Genomic DNA, 12,242 nt, shown 5'->3' on the forward strand with positions numbered 1-12,242 from the left:
CAGAGAGGGAGTGAGATGTTTCGGTGAAAGAACAAAGGGAGAGCTTGCCGTGGGGAGGCCATCTACGGATAAATCTCGGATTAAGTGTTGGAGACAAGAGTCGTAAATCGTGGCCTTGCAACCAGGGTCAGAGCAAGAATGGAGAGTGGAAAACAGAAAGAGTGGGGTGGGGGGCAGGTATAGCAGCACAAAGAGAGCATTGGGAGATAATTTAGCACATCAAAATGAGGGGTGAAATGATTAGGTACTCAATAATCAAAGTAATAACTCCTAATATAAAACATATGTAGATAAACAGAATAAGTACTAAAAATGATTTTGCACTTGTTACATCATCAAAAAGTCCAGATGTAATTTTTCTGTATCCATGCAGAGGGAAGTCAACCCACCGTCCAGAAGGCTATGACATGCTCATTGCTTGCACTGCACTTGAAAATGGGAACAATGTCAAAGGTTATGATGCATGCGTTAAATTCAAGTTCTCGGTGGCATGTCATTATAATCCTCTTTCTCAAGCATTCTTCAAATAGTGAGTGCTATGAATGTAGATGCATCATGAATTAATCATTTGGTCATTAACACAAAGCTCACAAGGCGTGTTGGATGATATAATTCCCATTGTCAAATGAACTTACAAGTCCAGTGTGGTGTTGTTAAACAGTAATGTCAAACAAAGTTCAGTTACTTGATAGGTAAAAAGATAGCATCTATATTGTAAAAAATAAACACTGGTACATAATATGAATATTAAACCTATATATTTATAATTAGATTATGACCCAAAAAGATAAAGAGGTTTAGTTTTTTAGGGGCAGAAGGACAGGTTGCAAATTTGGCTCCCAGTTACAGCCTGCACAGAGTACAAAACACTGATGTTGGCCTACAAAACATACAAGGTATGGCACCCCATATCTTCAAAGCTTGATCCAACCCTACAACCCCTCCCACTCACTCAGATCAGCTAACACAGGGAAGCTGTCAGAACCTTCCCTAAAACATCCGGGACAACGCTTCACACGTCCCAGACTCTTCTCCCTTCTAGCTCCCAAACTGTGGAATGAACTCCCCATTGCAATTAAAACTGCAGACTCACTCCCAATCTTCCACCACAGTCTGAAGACTCACCTCTTCAGACAGTAGCACTTGCCGAAGCAAGTGCCCTAGCCTTGACAACCTTGCAGGCTTATAGTCCATGAGCCAGAGCCCCAAAATTGAGCAAAAATTATCGAAAGAGTGGGCAAAACCAAACCTATATTAAATTGTTCATAGGGTCAATACGAGTAAATAAATATATGATAACCTCTCCACAGGAGCAGCTTTTTCATGGTTATCACACATTTTGTTATTTTCCCCATACGTACATGACAGGTGAAAAAATGACAAAATTTAAAAAAGAGTTATCATAATGAAACTTCCTGAGTTGATTACTTACATGAAGACAATGATTTATCGTATTACAAGTTTTCTGAAATTGTATATTTAAATATGCAAATTAGGCATTTAGTCCATGAGCCAGAGCCCCAAAATTGAGCAGATATTGAATATTCCCTCGTTAAAAACCTTTGAATCCAACATCTTAACAAAATGAAATAAGTATGTTGACTCTGGCTTTGTCCAATGTTGATTCTGGAAAGTTATGCAAATTTGGGCATATTTTCCTATGCCTAATTTGCATATTTAAATATACAATTTCAGAAAACTTGTAATACGATAAATCATTGTCTTCATGTAAGTAATCAACTCAGGAAGTTTCATTATGATAACTCTTTTTTAAATTTTGTCATTTTTTTCACCTGTCATGTACGTATGGGGAAAATAACAAAATGTGTGATAACCATGAAAAAGCTGCTCCTGTGGAAAGGTTGTCATATATTTATTTACTCGTATTGACCCTATGAACAATTTAATATAGGTTTGGTTTTGCCCACTCTTTCGATAATTTTTGCTCAATTTTGGGGCTCTGGCTCTGGCTATTAGGCAAAGGCTAAAATGTAACTTAGATAGCATGTTATGTAGACAGATGCCAGGTCATTTGTAGACATGGCATCCTATAGGGTGTGTAGTTTGTACAGATTATAGATTCTTTCGATATTATACTGCTTAGACTGATGTTAGGTACTTGTTTTACCTATGATCCTAGATTACTATGTCTATACTTTTTAAGTATTACCTCGTGTTTTCCTTGCTTACTGTAAATTGCTCTGGATTAACACATTCCATGCCAGAGTTTAATCTCATAATGTACTCACCAGTGCCAGCGTTTTATTGTTGTTTTTTAGTTTTTTTCATGTCGCCACAGACCTCGCTAAATAAGTTAAAAGTGCGCGTTCATTTGGTTCTAAACACACAGCGGATCCGTGAGAAACGGCGAGCGAAAACAGTTTCCAAATCCGTGCCGCCATCTTGAAGCTACAGCCGATCAACGGTAAACAGTGATCAGCGACATCAGCGAGAAAAACAACAACCAGAGAAAATCGAGTTTTAAACAGGATCCCAGACAGGAAGCGGATACGATCGAAAAAAACGGAACCCGAATAATTCAGTTTCCGACCGGAAACCGGAAACGGAAATGGATCAAAAAAATTCGGACTGGCACGCTGCGGCTTTAAATAGGTTCGCGTAGATCTACGCGACTGGCATGCAATGTGTTAAGAGCATCTGCTAAATGCCTAAATTGTAAATTGAAAATTGTTGCAACATGTAGTATTCCTAATGCAACCGGGAATTAAAACACATAAATCAACCTAGAGGCTGATTAAAAAGTGCAACAGGGAGTAGGGATCAATGAAAAGATGGACTTACCCAAAACAACTGCATGAAAAAGGTCTCTCTGCTGTACTCTTTGTGTCCATCAAACGTTGTATCATATTCTTCCTTTTCTGGGTTCAGTTCCTGTGGTGGTTGAGTCCATGTTAAGTAAAGTATATTCACAGGTGACACTGAGACAGGTCCACAAGCCCCAGACATGATAGCCTATCCACAAAAATCCCACTATGTAGCTAGTGGACAAACACTTTAAGGTCATGTATCGCTCAACGTGAATGTAAACAGAAAAGTTATTCCACACATTAAAGGGGTTCTAGGCAACTTCAGAGATCAAAAAAAGAAAAAAACTGTTGTCAAACAGTTAGTACCGTTGACTGACAACCCCTTCAGCCAATCAGCAGTTCCGTTCCCCTTCAGCCAATCAGCAGCTCCTTTTCCCAACCACCAGCCATATGACGCAAGGGAACTTTAGAAGGGGCTATGCCGAAAATAGGTTGCTTTATTCGGATACATACGTGTCACTGCCCGCCCCTGACGGTTCTCTGAATTTGTATTTTTAAATAGGCTCTGTCATGATTAATTGACCACATATATGAAGTTAAACAACTAAATTCTATCCAAACGATATCTTAAAAGTAAATTCCGTGCCTCAAAAAATAAGTTTGAGAGCGTTTTAAAGTTTTAAAAACGAAAGTAAAACGCACAGAAAACAATGGCTGCCGTTCCATTTTTGTCGGCTGCAGTCGGTTCCATTCGGTTTCACTCAAACAGTTCACACGGACGTGCACGTACGCGCACACAGGCGCACACGCGCACATGCACTTCATTTCATTTACGTCCCGGATACCTGGATGTGAAAACATAAATAGTAGGGAAAATACGGATTTCAGAAAGAGGACTGTGTTTCAATGCAGGAAAACACCCCAGCATCATTATATAGTGGCTGATAGAGGGGAAAAAATGCTAAATATATATAAATAAATATTCTTTTAAATGTAGGCTTAAGTTGCCTAGTATACCTTTAACAAACAGATCAACACGTTTTCTAAATCTTTCATCACTCAATTACATTACCACATTTTTAAAGAGCAGCTCGGGTGGCGCAGTGCTAAAGTGCCTGCCCACCACCGTAGAGGTTGTGGGTTCGAATCCACCGTGGTGCATCCGGCTTTGTCGAGCGTCTACACGAACATAATTTGCCCGGGTTCTGGGGAGGGAAGCCGTGTCACTGCATGTAATAGTACGGGTTGGGGTGGCGCCTGTCAGCAGGGAGTGTTGGGCAGGAGGAGTAGGAAAAGGCTCTATGTACTCCCGGTGGGGGCTCCTCACTGGCAGGTGAGTCAGTAAGACACCACAGCAGTGGCAACACAGCAAGTGTGTGGGGAGGAATCTATAGACCCCTTACAGACGATGTCACACTGATAAGAACCAGTATGCGCGCAACCAGTATGCGCGCAATGAAACCCAGTCTGTCAGGTCTCGCTAGGACGCGCCTCACTAGTCAACACACAAGAGGGGGTTGGGGTGTGCTGAAACCAGCGCACCCCGAAACAACAGGTTGGGAATTGATTGCGTGAAACAATCACCTGTGCGTCCAGTCTCAATGTTAGTAAACAAATAATTGGTCTATTGGCACTAAATTGACTAAAAAGGGGTAAAAAGAAAACCATGTACTTTGTAATACTAGCAATTGACCGTTAATTACAATCAAGTGTGTTTGTTGTAAAAGCCTGTGTTTTCTGTTTTTGTGAAAATCATAGCATGGCTGCCCTCTATTGGTTGAAAAAGTTAAGAAAAAGTCTGTGACATTCCACATCTCTGGAGTAACTACAATCCTATGGTGGGTGATTGAGTGCTGTATGTACACTATTCAAATTTGTTTCCCAAATATGATATCCAAAAGACTCCTACACAAAAATTGCATTGTGGTCCAAACAGGCAGGTAATGTAACTCTTGACATGTGTAGCCTAGATGCCAGACGGAAGCAGGTTATTAAAGGACAAAGTGAGGTCATGAGCGGTGAAATGCATATAGACACGCACGCACGCACGCACGCACGCACGCACGCGCGTGCGTGCGTGCGTGCGTGCGCACGCACACACACACACACACACACACACACACACACACACACACACACACACACACACACACACACACACACACACACACACACACACACACACACACACACACACACACACACACACACACACACACACACACACACACACACACACACACACACACACACACACACACACACACACACACACACACACACACACACACACACAGGCTCCAGGGGTCCGGCCGTCACATCTCACAACTGGACCTTTATTTTGTTAGGACTTGGGCACACTTTGTGGGCCGTGGTAGTCAGCGGGCTTATTTAAAGCATTATCATCAGACTCAAATGTGTTTTGGGTAAAATCGTCATCAACAGCTGCCAAAAAAAATGAAATTGCTGCTACGTCATCAGCATTTGTCAACAGTGCGTGAATGCAGGTTCCGCTGCACGGTGCTGCTGCAGCAGCCAGTGACAACAATGTACCCTAATCATGAACGGAATTAGAGGCTAGAAAATGGAGCTAAAAAACGACAAAGAGAAAGATGGACCAGGCAATCTCCAAACTGTCCAAATTAGGTGCATATTTCGTTTGGCTTCATCATCCACCTGTTCCAACTCCAGATGAGCCTGACGTTACAGTGATTACGTAATTCACACTACGTTACATTACCTTCATCTGGGTCAGGGAGCCACATTAACAGGTACCGAGCGGTTGGGGGGGCCTGTTCATGCGCTCTGCCTACCGGCCCAGCTTTGACTTGTTCCCCGCCACTGTGTGTGTGTGTGTGTGTGTACACGCACACACACACACACACACACACACACACACACACACACACACACACACACACACACACACACACACACACACACACACACACACACACACACACACACACACACACACACACACACACACACAGATAGATAATCTATTTGTTTTTACGCTGCTGTTGTATCATTCAGACATTCAGTGTTGTGAGCTTGTTGATCGGCTATTTTCAAATAGCCAATGTATATAGGGTTAGAGTCGCTTCGCTTGGGCTTGTTTTCATAGACCTGGTTGCTTATTTCTCTCGCACAATATGGCAATATGGCAACACTGCCGGCTGTGCCCTACTGGCGGAATTAATTTTTGGTGCACCGTGTTTCCACCCGGACGTCTTGTACTGACGCTTAAAATGGCCGATTTTTTCTGTTGTCATTTTATGAGGCTAACGTGATTAATCATTTTTACTAATTGAAAGTACACTATCCAAAGGGGCAGAGCATGATAGATTTTTAGGGTGAAATGTGATGGAAATTGGAGAGGTGGTCTGGCAGAACATAGCTGGAACGTAGAAGACACAAAAACGCACAGAAGTCGGACGATAAACCCCTTGTATATAAGGTTTGGGCCTTAAATGTTTTTTTTTGTAATTTGTAAAATGTAGATACAACACTTTGCTGCTTGTACTTGTATAAGTTTGTGACAAATAAAACATCTTGATTCTATTGATTGCTACTTAAGGCAAAGCTCCACTTTAAAGTGTGCATTCTGTGCAATATTTAGTGCAACACTCATTTTCGGCACTATATGAGTAAGGGTGAACTTCCTCTTTAAATTGTGCAATACTTACTGTGGTGGCTTGTGTTTGCAAGGGCTCATGAGGAAGAGATCTCTGGTGTCTGAAGAGAGGGCGAGATGGGGAGAGAGGGTGAGGGAGATGAACATACAATGGTACAATTTCTAAACATGTATACACATACACACAAATGACATGCTGAAAATGTGTGAGCCCTAGACTTGTTTGTTATCACACCATTAGTGTGATAATGACAGACAACATATATCCCTGTCCTATCATCCAAACATTGCAAAAATCTCTAGATTAAATTCCCAATGCCATTCTAAAATAAATACATAAATAACATTTGAAGAATCCAACATCATTTGAAATTGAAACTGCAGCATTTTTCTCCCAGTGCCCGACTTGCTGTCCTGAAGGTGCCTCAAAATGACAATATTGAAATATATATATAGTTTCATCTAGTACAGAATTATTAATCAAAATATTGTACGGTAATACAATGGGGCTCTTACATTCTAATCCATAGTAGATTATTTTTTATCTATAACTGTTTATTATGTCACTATTAAACAAGTGTCATATTTTCATGGCATGGCAATACTAAGGCAGCTGCATTACCGCTCAATACCAAGCCTCGCTCTTTGAATGACTTGGTTAATGTACAGGCTTGGTAAACAGAGGTTCCTGGGTTCGCGCCCACTTTAGAGGTTTGTACGCCTCGGCTGATTACAATATTAGTTGGCTGAGGCTGTATTTTCAACATTTCATATTAATTAGACATCATTGAAATGATGCAGAACTGTAGCGTGCACACACACACACACACACACACACACACACACACACACACACACACACACACACACACACACACACACACACACACACACACACACACACACACACACACACACACACACACACACACACACACACACACACACACACCAAATATTTTTAAGTCAAATTAATTTCATGCCTTCTTATATACCAATTACATATTGTCGTGGGGAGGTGGGCTGAGGTGGTTGTGGAGGATTGCTCCAAATATGCTAGTGGTCCTGACACCCCATACCTGCTAAAGGCAATGAAAACAGCCTTCCATAATCATCCATAATAATAAATAAAATGCTTGCTTTGTGGTACAGTGAGTAGCTTGACAGGAAATGCTATTCAGATCAATTAAAAATACCCCGATTTTTTATAGCAGAACAATGACACAATAAATTTTTATGAGATTCTGACTGATTATCTCACATTTATTGAATTCAAGACATTTTTATTTTATCAACACTGCCTACTTCTACTTTTATATATTTTTTTCCAGGACTCCATCTCTGGAGCAAACAGATTATTGCTGTGCAATCATAAAAGCTTGTGCCAGGTCTCACTGCAAGGGCCATGTCATCAGCTAATAGCTTTGATAAAATGAAAGTACGTACCGGTATGTTGCACCAACACCACACATATACAGTATACTATACTGTATACACTGAGGGTCAGATTTACGTACATCAAAGGCAAGGCAAGTTTAATTGTGTAGCACACTTCAACAAGGCAATTGCTTGCACAAGTGCTTTACACAAAACATTAAGCATGAGACAAAGTCTGTTGATGCAGTTCTTCACTATTATGCAGAAAAAAATTCTATCAATTACGCACCCCATGAAATCTTGAATTCATGGAGATTTTTTTTGTTTTTGTCGCATTCCTAAGCCAATAAATTGATGACCGGCGGACGGAGACTCTTTGAGTCTCCTACTGGAGAGTTTGCCGGTCATCAAATTATTATTTTTATCAAATGCATACATTTATTTTTGGGGTGAACTACTCCTTTAAGAACAGCATTTGGCCCAGGTAAATGTGTTTAATGCTTACTGCTGTTGGGCAGTCTTCAAATAACGAATGCCAAGAATGTAGTGACAACTGTCTCACTAACAATGCTATCGATGACCACAGCATCGAACCCATGGAGTCAGAGGTTGTTAAAAAGCAAAACAAACATTTTCAGCACCCTGGACAGCGACCAAGGGGGATCCATAATTAATGGTATTGAGGCACCTGCACGCAACCGGCAAGCAAGGAGACCTGCATTCCAGCTTGCAACATATTGTTCCAACTCTCTTTTCCCCTTTAAATTTGTCACTGTCACAGACTTTGCATGTCTTGTCTAGGTCTTGTATTTTTATGTTATGTTCATGTTCTAGTTTTCATGTGTATATTAGTCTTGTTCCTCAGTCAGTCCTTGTCAAGTCATTGTTTGTTGCCACTTCCCAACCATGGGTTTTTGATTACAACCTGCCTCTGCCTGGCTGTCCTGCTTTTGGGTCCTCACCACACTAATACGTGACAACATTTGATACATATGATAAAAGGTTTTAATTGCAAAGATAATACAGTTGTCCGAGTAGGCTACTAGTATTCGCACCACAGCTGTGTGCCAGATCTGGCCCACTAGAGCATTGGATCTCAAAGTGGGGTCCGGGGACGGCCAGGAGGGGGGGGGGGGTTCCAGGGGGTCCCCAGCTAAAGTAGTTAACATAGCATCACAATCATCTTGACCACTTTATCCGTTTATCACTTCGTGCCACGCTGCGAGCTTGTACATCCGCTATTTTTGAAAATATTGGATAATTGTTTTTTCTTTTTTACATAAATCTTCCCTTCTGTGGGTCCCTGGCACAAATTCTTTTCAGATGGGGGTCCACGGGCCAAATGCATATAACTTTGAGGGTCCTTGACATGAAAATGTTTCAGAAGCACTGCACTAGAGATTCTAGTCTAGAGTGCCATCATGCAATGCCGGATGTGGGAGTATAAGTGGTCTGGGTGGCCCAGCACTGGGCCCTCGACCTAGATGGCAAACAAGGGTTTTTGGCTACAGGAAACTCTGCACATACTTTTAAACCCATTTTACTACAAAACACAGTTCCAAAATGGCACAAGACGCCACAAAGGCAGCACATACTGTAATAAGCACCATCCAACACACGTGCGCCGAACTTGATCAAACACACTCTAAGTACTGTAGGCAACACAGCAAACTGTGTCAAAGCGTCAAAGTAATACTCCACAGTATCAGGTGTAAAACAATGGGTGCTCAAGGCTTTCACCCAGCACCAAAACATTGCTAGTTTTCAATTCCTATGAAGAAGAAAAGTGTTTTAGTGCAATGTGACTGACCCAATTTGCCTTAACTATCCATTAGAATGTCACTATTGCACATGTGTACATTGCAACGTAGATGTTGAAATAATATGTATTGTGCAGCCCAACCGTCAGCCTTTTCCTGTAATACCGTACATACCCATCATGGTATAAATTAACAATATAAATTACAATCAGTGGCGGCTGGTGGTGATTTTGGGTCAGTGCCACCGACCCAAAATCACCACCAGCCGCCACTGATTGTAATTTATATTGGTGGTGGGTTAACAAATTAATTAGAGGCTACCCATAGTTCACACTGGGGGTTCACATCCCAGATACCAAGGTACAGCAATGGCACTACTGGGCCTATAATTTGTTAAAGCCAAGAATGGCCTGATGCAAAAACAAACATCTCTCTCTATGCCTGTCCTCTCTCTCTCTCTCACACACACGCACGCACGCACGCACGCGCACACACACACACACTTAGATTTTTCCCCCCTCTGTATACATTAGCACATGCCATTTTTTAGCAAAAACAATAGGCAAGAATGATGGAATGATAGGTTACATCAGGGGTTTTCAACTGATATTGACCCAGGGACCACCATCCTGACTAAGAGCAACCTGGGGACCACCACTATCGTGTCGGGTGGGTCCATCACAGTAACCTGACTCCGCCAGATGGAAGAAGCTTGCTTCACACACTTGTTTCACAGCCTACTTCCATCGGGAACCGCGGTAGCCAAACCGCTGCAAGACGGCGGTCCGTTTTTTCAAGCTACTTGGCAGGTGATTGGATGGGACCGTCTGTCTATCACCGTCTGGGCGTGCTAACTCCAACCAATCATATTGACTTGTCTACATGACGTATAGTAGCTGCGCCAGCCGTAGTTCTTTTGTATACTATTCAACCATGATCAATCGTGAAAGAACTACAACGCAATAAGCGCTTCTCAATGGCGTCACATCTGGTCTCGCCAAGATCCCGCCCCTAGCAGCCGCTGATTGGTTCGACCCCCCGCGGTTTGGTGTAAGCTCCAACTCTGAGCGATCCCAGATGGAGGCTGTATTGTAGTCAGGTTACCATCATAGACCCCCCCCCCACACAATAGTGGTGGGGGGGTTCATGCACTAAAATGTTTACATCGGAAGAGGTCACTTGACTTTTTGAAATGTTAGATTCGACTTAAGTTAATTATTCACAAACAAGAAACAAGAGTTGCAAATAAAGGTAAAAGTTATTTTTTTTAATAAAAATAAAAATAAAAAAAAAAGATTTTACTACATTTCTGAATGCATGACTACATTTCTGGCTACATTTTGTAATGCATGGCCAGGGGACCACCTGCAATACCAGTTGAAAACCCCTGGGCTACATGACAGAACAGTAATGCTCTGCCAATGTCAGAAAAGGGTCCACATATGATGTAATGTCACAGCCATTCTAGGGCTAGCACTATGATTGCCAATAGCCTACAGCAACTGTTTTACCACAACTGTTTTCTTGCAACACATTGTGTCAAACATCATGTCCCAATTAAAACTCGTTGTTAACAGCAAAAATAGCAGTCATCATTAGAAGATAGACAAAGTGTATTATTCAATATACAGAAATGGAAAGGGAATGGGTGATTTTAAGTTTTATATGGCTTGCCTGAACTTACCTCATAGAGAAGAAGTCGACAACCTGTTTCTCTTTATGAGCTCATTGTGTCTCTGTATAGCGACGTGCTGCCTGTCCTGTCCGGCCCTTGTTAAGTTGACAGGTGATTTAACAACATTGACAGCTTCACGCTGTTTCCAATGTGACTTGTGCTGCCTTCATGTTTACTTTTGTTCATCAGCATGCAGGCAGCCATTGTTCAAATCACACAAGCAGGTGTAAGCCTACTTGTAATTGGTCAAAAGTCAGTGACCTCACAGGTCTGTGGGCTGAATCAGAGCCGTATTAGATAATATAATATTACTAATATACTCTGGGCTGAATGAGTTTAGCCCAAATGATGAGTAAATCAAGGCGTGCAATGACACCTGTCACACACTTACCACAATGAAATGAATGGTAGCAGATATGGGCTGTAGAAAATAATTTAGATATATATTATATATTTAGTTTTTCTTGTGACTCTTTTATATGGTGTTGTTGCTGCTCTGGCGCAATTAAAACCCCACATACGCACATGCACATGCACGCACGCACGCACACGCAAGCATGCACACGTGCATGCTGATTTGAAAGTTGCTCACTACTGTAACTGGACACTAGATGGAACCAGACACCAAGTAAAAGTTCAGGCTAGTTTGCGCTTTCACACTTTCTTTTAATTCTTTCTACCATTTATTTGCTATTCACATTACCCACTATGCCATGTTCCCATCGATCTGTTCTCCAGATTAAATGGTGAAGCTCTATATTCCAGTAGTAATGATTATTATACTGTTTGTTCCTTAAGGATCTCCCCAATCTCTTTAGTAAACTGAACATTTATTTTTCAGGTCAGGATACCAATCAGGAGAGAGATCCAGACAAAGTCATTTATCATGTTCAATTTGATAGCGTTCCAGTCCAATTGTGTCTGCTTTTTTGTGTGTTTCATCACTTAATTTCATCACCAATAACTTCACCTGTTTATCCTGTATAGCCTACTAAATCAGGAGTCATCAGGATGACCCGGTCCCG

Source organism: Gymnoscopelus braueri, assembly GCF_963280865.1.
Source record: "Gymnoscopelus braueri genome assembly, chromosome: 11".
Lineage (NCBI taxonomy): Eukaryota > Metazoa > Chordata > Actinopteri > Myctophiformes > Myctophidae > Gymnoscopelus > Gymnoscopelus braueri.